At 40.6% G+C, this 13,199-nt stretch overlaps 1 long non-coding RNA gene across 5 annotated transcripts; it reads right to left on the bottom strand.

The window, feature by feature from the left end:
* Positions 1-6,327: 6,327 nt before the first annotated feature.
* On the bottom strand, positions 6,328-12,271 carry LOC119337572. Of its 5 annotated transcripts, XR_005163402.1 has the most exons (11): positions 11,895-12,270; positions 11,645-11,697; positions 11,264-11,546; positions 10,721-10,788; positions 10,316-10,347; positions 10,149-10,198; positions 9,808-9,909; positions 9,434-9,708; positions 9,145-9,337; positions 7,293-7,370; positions 6,328-6,786 (listed from the first exon to the last, which is right to left on the bottom strand). It is a non-coding gene; the product is annotated as an uncharacterized LOC119337572 (long non-coding RNA). The 5 variants fall into 5 exon arrangements; XR_005163400.1 differs by having other exon boundaries at positions 9,434-9,909; positions 11,895-12,271; XR_005163399.1 differs by lacking the exon at positions 9,808-9,909 and having other exon boundaries at positions 11,895-12,263.
* Between the last annotated feature and the right edge of the window lie 928 nt (positions 12,272-13,199).

The following is a 13,199-nucleotide window of genomic DNA, read 5'->3' as shown; positions in this document are numbered from 1 at the left end:
TTGGTAAGTAACCCAATGACATCTGCAAATTAGAAGATTAAAGACTTCAAAATTAGAAAGTTATTCATTCCAGTTTATTAATACAACTACCAAGAAATGACATCAAATTTGAATTGTCCACTTGGAAGTAAGAATATGACTATCAACATACCTGAGCATTGTTGGTCTTTTTCTAGACGTTCTTGTAGGGTATGTTTGCTAGCAAACTCAAAGTAGTAATCTGGAAAATTATCCGATGAACCTTTCATCTCCTTTAATTTTGTGTTGTATAAAAAAGTAATTTTAATTTCATTGTTGTCGACTGGTCGATATTTTGTTGAATCTACAACTTTAAAATTGCTAAAAGCATATATAGAACCCTCGTTGATCTTTGTTCTGTAAGTGTCTATTAGATTCTTCCAAATAGTAGCATGAACTGTATGGCCCTTCAAAATTTAATCAAAGAAAAATCTTAGTAGTAATTTTAACAATAAAACAATCCCCACTGTTAATTATGTGAAGAAAATACCTGCTCATCCATCAAGATCATATCGATGCTTATAAGTTCATCAGTCGAAGGATTGATCGAGTCCCACATTCTCATTATTTTGGCTTTAATATTCCATGTTTGTCCTCTTGTGGTTAACTCACTCAACTTCGTGTACGCCATAGAGACGTTGCCTTCAAAACAATTTTAGAAGGAGTGGTTCATATGGTAATGCAATAATGAAATTTGGTTAGAATGAAGTGTTCTAACTAATGGTTAATGAACAGGAAAACATGGTGTTCAAAAGGAGGTTGCAAAGACATGCAGGGATGGAAAGATGTAGACATACCTCAAGATTTAAGCTATATATATTACCCAAACTTGATGTTTCTTCCGTCCTTCGATGTGTTGGGCATCCGGACGTATGTCGCCCCTTCGATTTGTGTGGCTATGTTGTTGTGTGGATCTCCCTTCAATGGGTGTTCTGGCGTCTATTATTCCGTATGAGGTGTCTGCCCCAACCTTTATATTAGTCAAAGGTTGCTGAGTTTGAATTCTATACGGACGACTGTCCGCTGTAAATTATTCTATTTGCAATAGTAACGACCGTATCCTTGACTAATAGCAATCCGTTTCAGAGTCCTCCACGTGCAATATTATATGTCCGTGTACACTTGCCTAATATTACGTGCAGTAGTATAAGTCTGTTGCAGTTTTTTATATGTCCGTGTATAAGTGTACACGTCCGTGTGCACTTTCCTAGTATCAACCCGTTTTGATTTTTTTTCAAAAAACCTGTTTTAGATCTTCGTCGTTGATACACCTTAGCTTTTATAGTGCCAAATCATCACCGTTGGTTTTCTATCATTTTAATTATATACTAGATCTTAGAGGCCTAGAGCCCAAGGGCGGATTAGGGCCCATAGACATAAACCGCCATGAGATATGTAACTTGTGTTGTAAGTTAGGGAAAGATAGAAACCGAGCCGGACACATGTATGAGCCGCTCTCGGTATTCTGTAAACCCCCGGACGTCAACCTGTGTATATAAAGGGACGACCCGGCGACAGTTCAAGGACAAGAGACAACAACTCAAGAGATAGGTAAAGCGGATTCGCTCCCTGCTCATCGAGACCCCATCAATTCCACCACAACTGGACCGTAGGCTTTTACCTTCACCGCAAGGGGCCAAACCAGTAGAAAATCCCCGTGTCGTTTATCCGGTTTAACCCCTTTAAGATAATCTCGTTGCGATGGCTCCACGACTAAGTCCTCTCACTAGGACATCTGACGTGTTAATTCCATGACAGGATCTGATTCTGGTGGTCAGTGAATTTCCCGATGTATTCCCCGAAGAATTACCTGAAATGCCTCCAGACAGAGAGCTTGAGTTTGCAATTGATATTGTACCCGGGACTGCACCGTTGTACAAAAAGTATTATCGGATGCCTTCCTATGAACTCGTGGAATTGAAGAAGCAGTTGGATGAGATGCTGCAAAAAGGATATATCCGCCCAAGTTCCTCACCATGGGGATCACCTGCAATATTTGTAGACAAGAAAGATGGTGGTCTCAGAATGTGCGTGGACTACCCTCAGTTGGACGATGTCACCATCAAGAACAAATACCCACTACCAAGGATTTATGATTTGTTTGATCAGCTCAGTGGTGCAAAGGTATTTCCCAAGATTGATTTAAGGACCGGATATCATCATTTGAAGATCAAGAAGGAAGATATTCCTAAGACCGTGTTCACTACCCACTACAGTCTTTATGAATATACAGTGATGTCCTTCGGTCTCACAAATGCCCCCACCTTTTTCATGCATATGATGAATTAGGTGTTCATGGAATTCTTGGATAAGTTTGTGGTGGTTTCATTGATGATATTATCATATACTCTAGAAGTGACAAGGAACACAAGGAACACCTCCGAGCAGTCTTACTGAGACTCTGTGACCATAAGTTGTATGCAAAATCCAGCAAGTGTGAGTTTTGGCTCAAACAAGTCGGATTTTTGGGGCACGTTCTATCAGCAGAAGGTATCGCAGTGGATCCCAGCAAAGTAAAAGATGTGCTTGATTGGGCAGCACCCACGACAGTATCCGAATTTAGGAGTTTTCTTGGATTAGCCGGATACTACAACCGGTTCATCGAGGGATTCTCCAAAATTGCCAAGCCAATGACAGAACTCCTCAAGAAATACAAAAAGTTTGAATGGACTGAGGATTGCGAGCAGAGCTTTAATGAGCTAAAAACCAGATTGGCATCAGCACCAGTCCTGACTCTTCCAGACATTTACCGCAGCTGTGATGTGTATTGTGACGCATCCAGAAAAGGTATTGAGTGTGTACTTATGCAAGATGGCAAGGTGGTAGCTTACGCATCTCGCCAGCTACGACCTCGTGAAGGAAATTATCCTACGCATGATTTGGAACTTGCCGCAGTTGTGCACTCTCTAAAATTTTGGAGACATTATCTCATTGGGAAGAGATGTCAAATATTTACCGACCACAAGAGTCTCAAATATATCTTTACTCAGCCAGACTTAAACCTTCGACAACGAAGATGGCTCGAGTTGGTCAAGGACTATGACCTGGGAATAAATTACCATCCGGGAAAAGCCAACGTGGTTGCTAATGCCCTCAGTTGCAAACCTGCCAATTTAAACGCCATGCTGGAATCTTTGCCTCTCGAACTTCAGTAGGAGATCGCTCAGTTAAACTTGGTAATTGTTGATGCCGGTATCGTGAATATTTTGGAAGTAACTCCTACTCTAGAAGAAGAGATTCGCGTGGCACATGCTGACAACAAGAGTCTACAAGTATATTCCCAACGTCTGCGTGAAGGCAAAACTCAGGATTTCTCAAAAGATGCACTAGGTACACTCAGGTTCCGAGGAAGGATATGCGTACCTGAGCAAGAAGATTTGAAGAAGAAAATTTTGGCAGAAGGACACAAATCTTCATATTCGATACACCCAGGCAGCACCAAAATGTACGAAGACCTTCGCCAGATATTTTGGTGGGATGGAACGAAAAGGGACATCGCATATTTTTTTCACTTGTTGTGACATCTACAAAAAAAGTAAAGGCGGAACACCAGAAGCCCGCTGGACTTCTCCAACCTCTACCCGTCTCACAATGGAAATGGGATGATGTCTGCATGGACTTTATCACCGGTCTACCTAGGACTCACCGAGGCAATGATTCTATATGGGTCATAGTGGACACGCTGACTAAAGTGGCTCACTGTATTCCCATCCGCACCACCTTTCGCGCTGATCAGCTCGCACAGTTATACATATCTTAGATTATCAGTTTGCATGGAGTACCAAAACCAATCACTTCGGACCGAGGTTCATTGTTTACCTCCGCATTCTGGTCCCGACTCCATCAAGCTTTGGGGACCGCTCTCAAATATAGCACTGCCTATCATCCACAAACAGATGGTCAGACCGAGCAAGTAAATCGAATCCTTGAAGATATGCTCCCAGCATGTGCATTAGCCCATGGACCCAAATGGGAAGATTGTCTGCCATATGCGTAATTCTCGTACAACAACAGTTGTCCAGTCTGAAAATGTCACCCTTTGAAGCTTTATTCGGCCATAAATGCCGCACTCCATTAAATTGGTCTCAAACCGGAGACAACCGTATCTTCGGTACTGATCTGATATTGGAGGCAGAGAAACAAGTCAAGGAAATTCGAGATAGACTACAACTGGCTAAGTCGCAACAGAAAAGTTATTATGATGCCAAACATCGACAAGTCAGTTTTGAACCAGGTGAACACGTGTATCTACGGGTCATCCCCATGAAGGGAGTCAAGAGATTTCAGACCTGAGGCAAATTGGCACCAAGATATATTGGTCCGTTAGCGGTTATGACACGAGTTGGCACAGTTGCTTATCAGTTGGAATTGCCACCAGAATTATCGGAAATACACAACGTGTTCCATGTGTCACAGCTGAGAAGGTGTATTTCACAGCCCGAGAAGAGAACTAATATGTAATAAATTGAGATTGCCAAATATTTAAATTATGAGGAGAGACCGTTCAGAATCCTGGATGAGGCAGAAAGGTTCACACATAGCACAGCGATCAAATTTTACAAGGTCCAGTGGGAGCAACACATAGAAGAAGAAGCAACCTAGGAAATAGAGGAGTTTTTAAAGACAACCTACCCAGAACTGTTTTCCCAAGCAACCGAATCTCGAGGACGAGATTCATCTTAAGTGGGGGAGGGTTGTGACAGCCTGGTTTTTGCCTTCTCTCTTTTTCCGGACTTTCAGTTGCCTTTGCTTTGGATTTGGAGTTTTGAATCAATTCAGATGGATTTGAACACTTGGTCCTACACTTGATTTTCACCCAAGTGACCCATCCACCTCTAACTAACCTTTCTTCTCTGAAAAACTCCAAAAAAAGCCCAATGGATATTTTTCATAAAAGAAAAATATTCATTTTCCTCCCTGAAAATCACTTCAAAGAAGAATGCTCCAAAGCAACCCCTAGATTTCTTGCTCCAAAAATCCTGAATAAATTCACAAATATGCTTTGAACCCTAGGGCACCTTCCTGAGCAAAAATATTGCAGAACTTTTTGTAATACTAGTTGACCCGTTGCGCCAAATGGCGCAGAGACCTGCTGAAGACATGTTGTCGATGAAAATAGTTTCATGCTGCAAGAATCTTCAACTAAATCATGCTATTTTTAAACATGTTTATTACGTTGTTAAATTATAATCTGGGGAAAGGAAAACTTTGCATAATATGAATATGTTCAGTTTGAAAATATGGGCACTATGATGAGAGAGTAAAGTTGGCATAGTTGTATTTTTTTAGCAAGTTTGAAAACATGGTTATCATGATCAGAAACCTGGCAATGCATATTTTCCTGCAAAAAAGAGGGGAAAATATAAGAAACCTAAGAAAAAAACATGGTTTAAGTTGATTTTGTTACGGCAAATGGCGCGGAGACCTGCTGATTCCATGTTAGCGATCAAAAGAAATCCAAGGTTTAGTTGATTTTGTTACGGGCAAGCACATATGACAACAAATTTAATCTCTCTTAGTTGAAAAAAACGGGGGCTTGTTGTCTACAATAGATGTAGATAAACATTTAAATTTGATAGCAGAGTTCTATTTGAAACAAAATCCATGTAATAAAACTAACTCCCATTAAATGTCTATAATTTAATAGCGGCATGATTTTATTGTCTATAATGAGATGTATATACACATTCTAATTTGGTAGCACAAAGTCCCATCCAAAATCATGCCACTAAAAATACATGTATCTTTTTTAATCCATGTGCGCATTGTAAAAAACATGTTTTAGCTATGAGCATGCACATACCGTAACAAATTTAATCCCCTTTAGTAAAAAACATATAGGTTTATTGTCTACAGTAAGATGTACATGCACAATTTACTTTGGTAGCGTGGAGTCTCATTCAAAACAACGTTGCGTTGAAAATATATTTATTTATTGAGAATCTTTTATTTGAGCAAGTACGCGGGGTAAGAATTTAGACCCTTCTATAAGAGTACATATCTTCTTGCCTAAGAATATATGTATAATTATGCTATTTTAGAAAGAGTAGTGTTTCTATCAGCTTTGTTTCTGTGTGTTTGAAAAAAGAGAGTACTTATGTGCCACTTAGACGCATGTATATTTCGAAGCAGTCGTATGGCAGCCAGTTCAGCCCATGAATCGGGCGACTTGTTTAGCCCTTTTTCCTCAGCACTTATTTATCCCTTCTTCCCTTCTTCCTTGAGAGCTTCGTTCGGTAAAAGACAAAACTGCTAAGTAGTACTTCTATCATCTCAATAATTGAAGAACAATAACATTTCTCTATATCTGGTACAATAATAACATCATTTATAGTACATTTGGTCAAGCAACCAATTAGCAGAAGAACAATAACATTTCTCTATATCTTGAATGCTACATATGGGATAATTAATATATCGACTTGTATGGATGGCTTCACTCAAAACAATACATATGCCTTCTGTTTATTTGCCTGACAAATGGCCATCAGATGAATCAATCAAATAGGAGGAATCAGGGAGCATTTCAAACCAAAACAAAGAATTTATCCTAACTACTAAAGTGCAGCAGCTTTAAAGCCTCTGAATTATTTTGCTCCCACTCCACCAAGAAAGTGCAGGCCTTCAAGAACCAAAAGATTTAAGAGTGGAACTAAAAGAACAGCAGTCCAAATCCTCGTAAGCCATGTTGTTTATATCCTTAAACCCAAAAGGTTGCCTCTTAGCATCTCTGTTGTTCTCTTGGTCCTTATTAGGTGTCAGATTATCCTGAAGAAAAGGCAGTTGATATCAAATTATCATTAAATAAATCCATACTTAACATGTAGATCATGGGGAATGGTGAGATGTCATATTGGGGTTCGCAACATGAATAGAAGACCACTAATTTATAGAGGGAAAAAATGCCTGAACACCCTTAAGAAAGACCATGATGGCGTACTAAATATTTCGAAACGCGAAGTTATTTTGTCGTCAAAAGAGAAAAATTGATGAACAATTAGAAGACATGTAATGAAGAAAACATATGGTAGAATACGAACTGCATTATTATATAAATAGAAAGAAACAAGACTGTGGTATATAATTATTACGATAAACACAACTCTTCATTTAAATAGAGAAGCCATGCATTACTACATGCAATCACACAGTTAGGCAAGCAAATAGGCTAGTCACATTCATGTTAAGTGATCACATGGTATCAATATAGCAGCGATATGTGGAAAGCTGTCTTAATTATACAAAGCAGATTCAGATACTAATGGTGTACTCACAGCATGGCCATCTGAAGTCCACTCAATGATATCCCATTTGATTTTGATGTTCCTAGTTGGATCAAGAGGGTTGTGCTTCTGGAAAGAGATAGGCAAGTATATGTAGTACCTCACGTTAATACATGATTTGGTTACATGCATGTCAACACACACTTTTTCACATCAACTACCAATTTAAACGAAAATAGCCAATAAAATCGGTAGGAAAACTAACACAACGCAGACCAAGATTTACTTGGTATTAGAACAAATCATACCGATTCAATCTTTGCTCAATGAAAACTGAGGAAGAACTCTATAACTATCCTAATCTGCACTGATCATTGCATGATATCAATATTCCTCTTTTACAGAACTAAATTTCGACAACCATGTAAGCTCTAAACATTGTTCTTGATTAAAAGGACAAAAGGATAAACAAATGGAATAAGTCTCACTAGATAATTTGGAACAACTGATTCAACTTCTATAATTTGACCCTGCTAACAAATGATTTATTGGATAATTTGGACTGCTGTACAAAATTTAAGAGTTGAAATAATTGCTCAGTTTCTAATTTTTTTACTTGGCACATCCACTGAATAAGGTGAGCTCATTCTCTGAAGCAAATAAAAAATGCTTGGGAAAATGCTTAGAAACAGTAGTAGCAAGTTAAACATCAAGTTGGAAGAGTAAGGCCTGAATGGCATCTCCCTTTTTCTAAAAGGCAAAAGATCTTACTGGCCTCATGACTGAATAAGATGTGTAGATGAAGAAACCATGCACATGAAGCTTCTCAATACAACTTAAATGAATTCACTAACTTGAAGTAACAATGAAGAAAGAAGAAAGGATTCATAAAATGCAGATTCTCTCTTCTTTGAACATATTTACATGACTCGACATCTCCTTGTAGGAAAGGAAAAAGCAAAGAAGTATAAAATAAGAAAAAAGCCATGAACAAGCATCGAGGGATCAGTATAACAATTTCGAAATACAATAATTTCAATATCTTGCAAAAAAATCACAAAAAAAATTAAGTAGTTATGAACAATTAGAAATACATTATACTAAAGGTTGAGTACAATTTGTCTTTTGGATTGAGCAATTATATAGCTGCAGAAATTTTGCAAAACCAACACATAACAAGAACCTAAGGCTCTCTAGACTCCTTTTCCTTGCTAAATATGCAGGCTTTCCATGGAAAACTTTACAATGCCATCAGCAGCCCAGCACCGAACAGCCAGGCAGCCAGCGCCCAGTCACAACAATCATGCACGCACCAACAAGCCAGCAAAAAACACAACAGGTGCCCGGACACACACACATAACTAAGCCACTAAGAAAACACACAAGAACTCGTAGCTAGAAAGCGAGCGTTACGGCCACCAGTTAACATGACGTCCACAGAAATATAACCAAGCTCGCTGATTTCCCAACAACATAGCATTCGCAATGCAATACAACACAACCATGCGAGCTTTGACACAATTACCAAATTACATAGTTCTAGACTTCTAGTAAAGAATGGTCCTAAGAATTGAATAGATGGATTTAAATAATATACTTCCGCCTATAAGAAAAATCATGCTAGCAGTGCCTGCATATATTTCATCTGGTATAACAATACATTACTTACACTCAGAGAATTAAAATCCTAGCTTTAGAGCGTGAAGCTAACCAACCAGAATAGTATGTATGATGCTACCACCAAGCTAGCCACAACAACCATGCACGCAGCAGCAAGCCCGCAAAAAAATACAATGGGTGCCTGGACAAACACATCACTAAGCCAGCAAGCACACACACAACAAGAACTCGTAGCAATCAAGCACGGAGGCTAGTAGAACAGCCGGGACCGAAACAGAACTACCTTGCTAGAGACGGGATGCCCAGGAGGAAGCGACTGGAGGCGGCAGCGGTGAATCCAGGCAGCAGTTGCGCAAATACGAGACATGCATTTCATCAGTTGGCAATGGAAGCATCCATCATATTCATACATACTTGTGTTTCTTTATAAGCAGTCCACTTCTCCGCCTCACACCATTGACTTCCACCTCAATAACCTGGTTAATCAACAACACATGATCCATGGGGTGATGATAAACCTTTTATATATCTGAAAATTGATGGGAGGCAGTGTGGAGTATTAGATCTCTGACCTCTAACGGGCCGATGAGCCATTGGAAGAAGGGGATGGTGAGGGCAGCGTTGAACACCTAGGCCCAACGCCGGAAGGGAGCATCCAGAGGAGCACCTCACGGACGGCCTCCTGCTGCTGCGCGTGCAAGCACCTCACATCCCGCCTTGTCCTCATCCTCGCCGGCCAGCTCTTCTTCCTTCCAACGAACTTCAGCATATTGCGCGCGAACATACCATGAACACGTGCTCTAGCGGCTCGTCCCTATAGTCTGTCTTCTCCAACATTGGCCGAGGCCTAATTTAAATATGGGATAACTTAAGTGGCGGGATGATGTTTGTCTTCCCCTTATTTTTAGCAGGATCTCAATAAATTAGTGGCAAAGGAGTACATCACCATGGTTTAGTTTAATAAGTTGCTTCATTTCAAGAACGTGTATTCTATTCTCCTATACATGGCAGCAAGCTCTTTTTGTACTGGCGACAATCAGGAAAAAGCCTGATGTGCAAAAGGAATAGACGAAAACCTTTTTAGAGCTCGCGATATACTGATATACATATATAGTACTCATGTTCCTCTGTTAGATGCCATGTTCCAAGTAAAGAAAGGTATGCCGTTTCCATTTGATTATAAATTGTGCTCTCAAGGCAAGGAAAGTATATGCCAGTTTAAGAAATAACCTCAAATTTAATCATACAACTGTATATTTATACTATCCATGATTTTGAAAGAGTTACCTGTATGTTGTCATCAACGTTCCCTGTTTAGAGCAGCAGTGAAAGAAAGCCTGTGAAACAAGGCACAGAAGAAAGCATACTATGATGAACCAATGATCAATATCTTACAAAGTTAGACATTTACAACAATTGTAGCACCAAATAGTTCGATGCCCTAATAAAGCTACCTAAGAAAACCATGGTTCCAAAGCCTCGTCACCTACACATTAAATTATTGTAACTATATTAGAATTGCAGTAGTATTACAAATAACCTAATGATATATCAGATTACATGACAATGATCTTCTTAAGAAAACTACCAGTTTACATGACATCTCCAACCATATTTCTTACAATTTTTCAATTTCGGTATTAGTATACGAAATATACAAATCTATCTACTGACACAAAAATATTACTGTGATTGGTGTTTCCAAACATAAATCTACAAATAATATTCAGAAATAGATTTATAACAATAGCAAACAAACACCCTCTATTTCCTTCATAAATATGGTGCATAACAAATGAATGACAATAGAAACTGTTGTGATGGTGCCATACTACAAAAAACACAATCTTGTCCATTACCTTGAGGAACATGAGATCTGAAAATAAGACACTCCAATAAAGTGAAAATTCTGACAATGTCCATGGACCTGCAAGCACCATTCAGTACAGTCACACAAACAAATCAAAAAATACATAGAAGGGGCAGGGGGAGAGGGGTAATATCATGCCTTCATGTACCGAGGCTGGGAGTGTAATAGATCACATTTGTGTTACAATATAAATAATGATATGGAGTCCGGATTAGAAGATAATTTGCTACAAGCTTACACTTGAAAATCTCTTAATATTATATCATTGTAATCAACATATTCATCTCACCATAAAGCAATAAAACTTAATTAATCCACATTCAGAAAAACATGCACAATGGTCTTCACATTTGATCACTACTCAAATGTGTGTACTGTATTCTTCTCGTGTATAGCCAAAAGTAAAGTATATAGAATTTGAATGTTCAGCGGTACTTTAGCAGAACTCAACAAATTAATACTTATATGTGCCACCTTAACGATGAGACACAATAAGGATGCAACAATCCAAGAGGGGAGGAAAGATACAAACCTTAATGATGAGAACTAAAAAGTAGCAAAACAGAGGCACCCAAACTTCTGAAGAGATAAACTGAAAAAAAATGATGAGAGGAGATGAACCGAACAAACCTCCACAATGAAAATGAAAGCTCATTGCTGGAAGACAAAAAACTCTTTTAGCCGACAATCTGGTATGCAATGGAAAAGAGCGCACATCTGGTCCACACGTAATCATGACTTTACATATGCATAATCAGAAGAAGATACCACCACAGGAACCAAATCGAAGCACCATACTCCCAAGATCTACGTGACTGCAGCAAGACCTTATTGTCATGGTGCAGATAAGATATTCTTGTGCTTAACTGGCATCACACTTTTCTTGGTGAAGGTGATCAACCTGAGCACTCACCTAAGCTCAGTTGCTGCTCAACCCCCTCTTCTCCAACCCTAGAACATTTATTCCTGTAGCAAACCAAATGAAGAACCAAAATGTCTAAATTCATAAGGCCAAATGCACATACCAAAATTTGAGAAATTAAAAATAAATAAATGAACAATCAGTCAATCACACAACCAAATCAACATCACACAGGAGGAGCACATGAGGGAGAGGGAGCAAAGGAGGAGAGGCAAAGAGAGGAATGGAAGTAGGAGCTCACGGGGAAGATGCAGCCAGGGAAGAGGGATTCCGACGCCGACGACATATCCTCATCTCCTCCCATGCTGCTCCTCTCATGACGGCGCAACCGGCGGTCTTTGGTGGACGACTCAGGATCGGCCAATAGCTTCTCCCCGAGGGCTCGTTGATGGCGTGCTCCCCGTCGGCTTCCTGCCCGGAAGCTCGCCAACGGGCTTCCCCTGTCCTCTTCTGCGGCGGCTTCCTCCTAGTAGCACGACCATCGGACAGAGAGGAGCGAAGTGGAATGGTGCAGCGGTGGCTGACGAGGAAAGATGGAGGAGTGAGGAGGGCGGCGCTGCGGGGATTTGTAAGATAGGGTTTGTGTGGTGGGGGCTGGGGACCTGCCCGACTTGAGATGAGACGCGGTGCAGCGCGTGCGGAGCTGTTGGCGAATCCCTCTTGCCCACGAGTGCGCCTGACCCAGCCAATACAAGGGCGAGACGACCCCATCCTTCATTGGGCAGGAAAAACAACCATAAAGTGAAAACAAGATTTACCGGGAGGTCAAAATCTGACGGCTCAGACTCAAAATGAGGACGATCGAACGGTCAGAAAGGTAGAAAATCGAGAGATCACCGTGGAGGCAAGTTGGCTAGCATCTTTATTGGTTTAAATTTTTTCAACCGAAAATCATTTCTGTTCTTGATAGAATGATCACTTTGCACAACAAGTATATTTTTCCTTGATCTTTTGGGGCTGAACTTTTCTAACCTTGATTACCTTCCTAAGAGATCACTAAACCCCAAAGCACAATCCTTAACTCCCAATAGATTTTTCTCAGTTAAGCCCATAAGTTTCTGTCCAGAAACTTGCCAGGAAGATAGCCACTCCCACAGTGCACCTGTGATCCAGCCAAACGTGCAAAAAAACTAAAACCAGTGAGGACTAGCTGCCAGGCATGCTGTTTTGGCTTAGCTCAGCCTGATGCCATAGTTCACATGGTGACCACGTTTGTCCAAGAGGGTTGGCATGCGTCCGACGTGCTCTGCGTTGCGCCAACGCCTCTATTTTGCGTGTGCTCGCTGCCCACGCTGCAACACCTTGCCAAACCGTGCTAGGATCTTCATTTGTGCCCCCTTAACTGCACCTGGCGCTCGCCTACGCCGGAGCTCACTGCAGCGAGCACGGGCACAGCTTGGCCAACGTAATAATGCGCCCGTGCCCCTGTGCTTGTCGCGTACCACGCTTCTGTGCTTGTCGCAGATCGCCTACAACTCCCATGTGACCTCCGGCGTCTTACCCCTCTCTCACTGATGCCATTTGTCGTCGGGCGAGGCTCCAGAGA

Source organism: Triticum dicoccoides, chromosome 7B (assembly GCF_002162155.2).
Source record: "Triticum dicoccoides isolate Atlit2015 ecotype Zavitan chromosome 7B, WEW_v2.0, whole genome shotgun sequence".
In the NCBI taxonomy this organism is placed as follows: Eukaryota; Viridiplantae; Streptophyta; class Magnoliopsida; order Poales; family Poaceae; genus Triticum; species Triticum dicoccoides.
The sequence above is the reverse complement of the archived record's forward strand: the minus strand, read 5'-3'. Positions and strand labels throughout refer to the sequence as shown.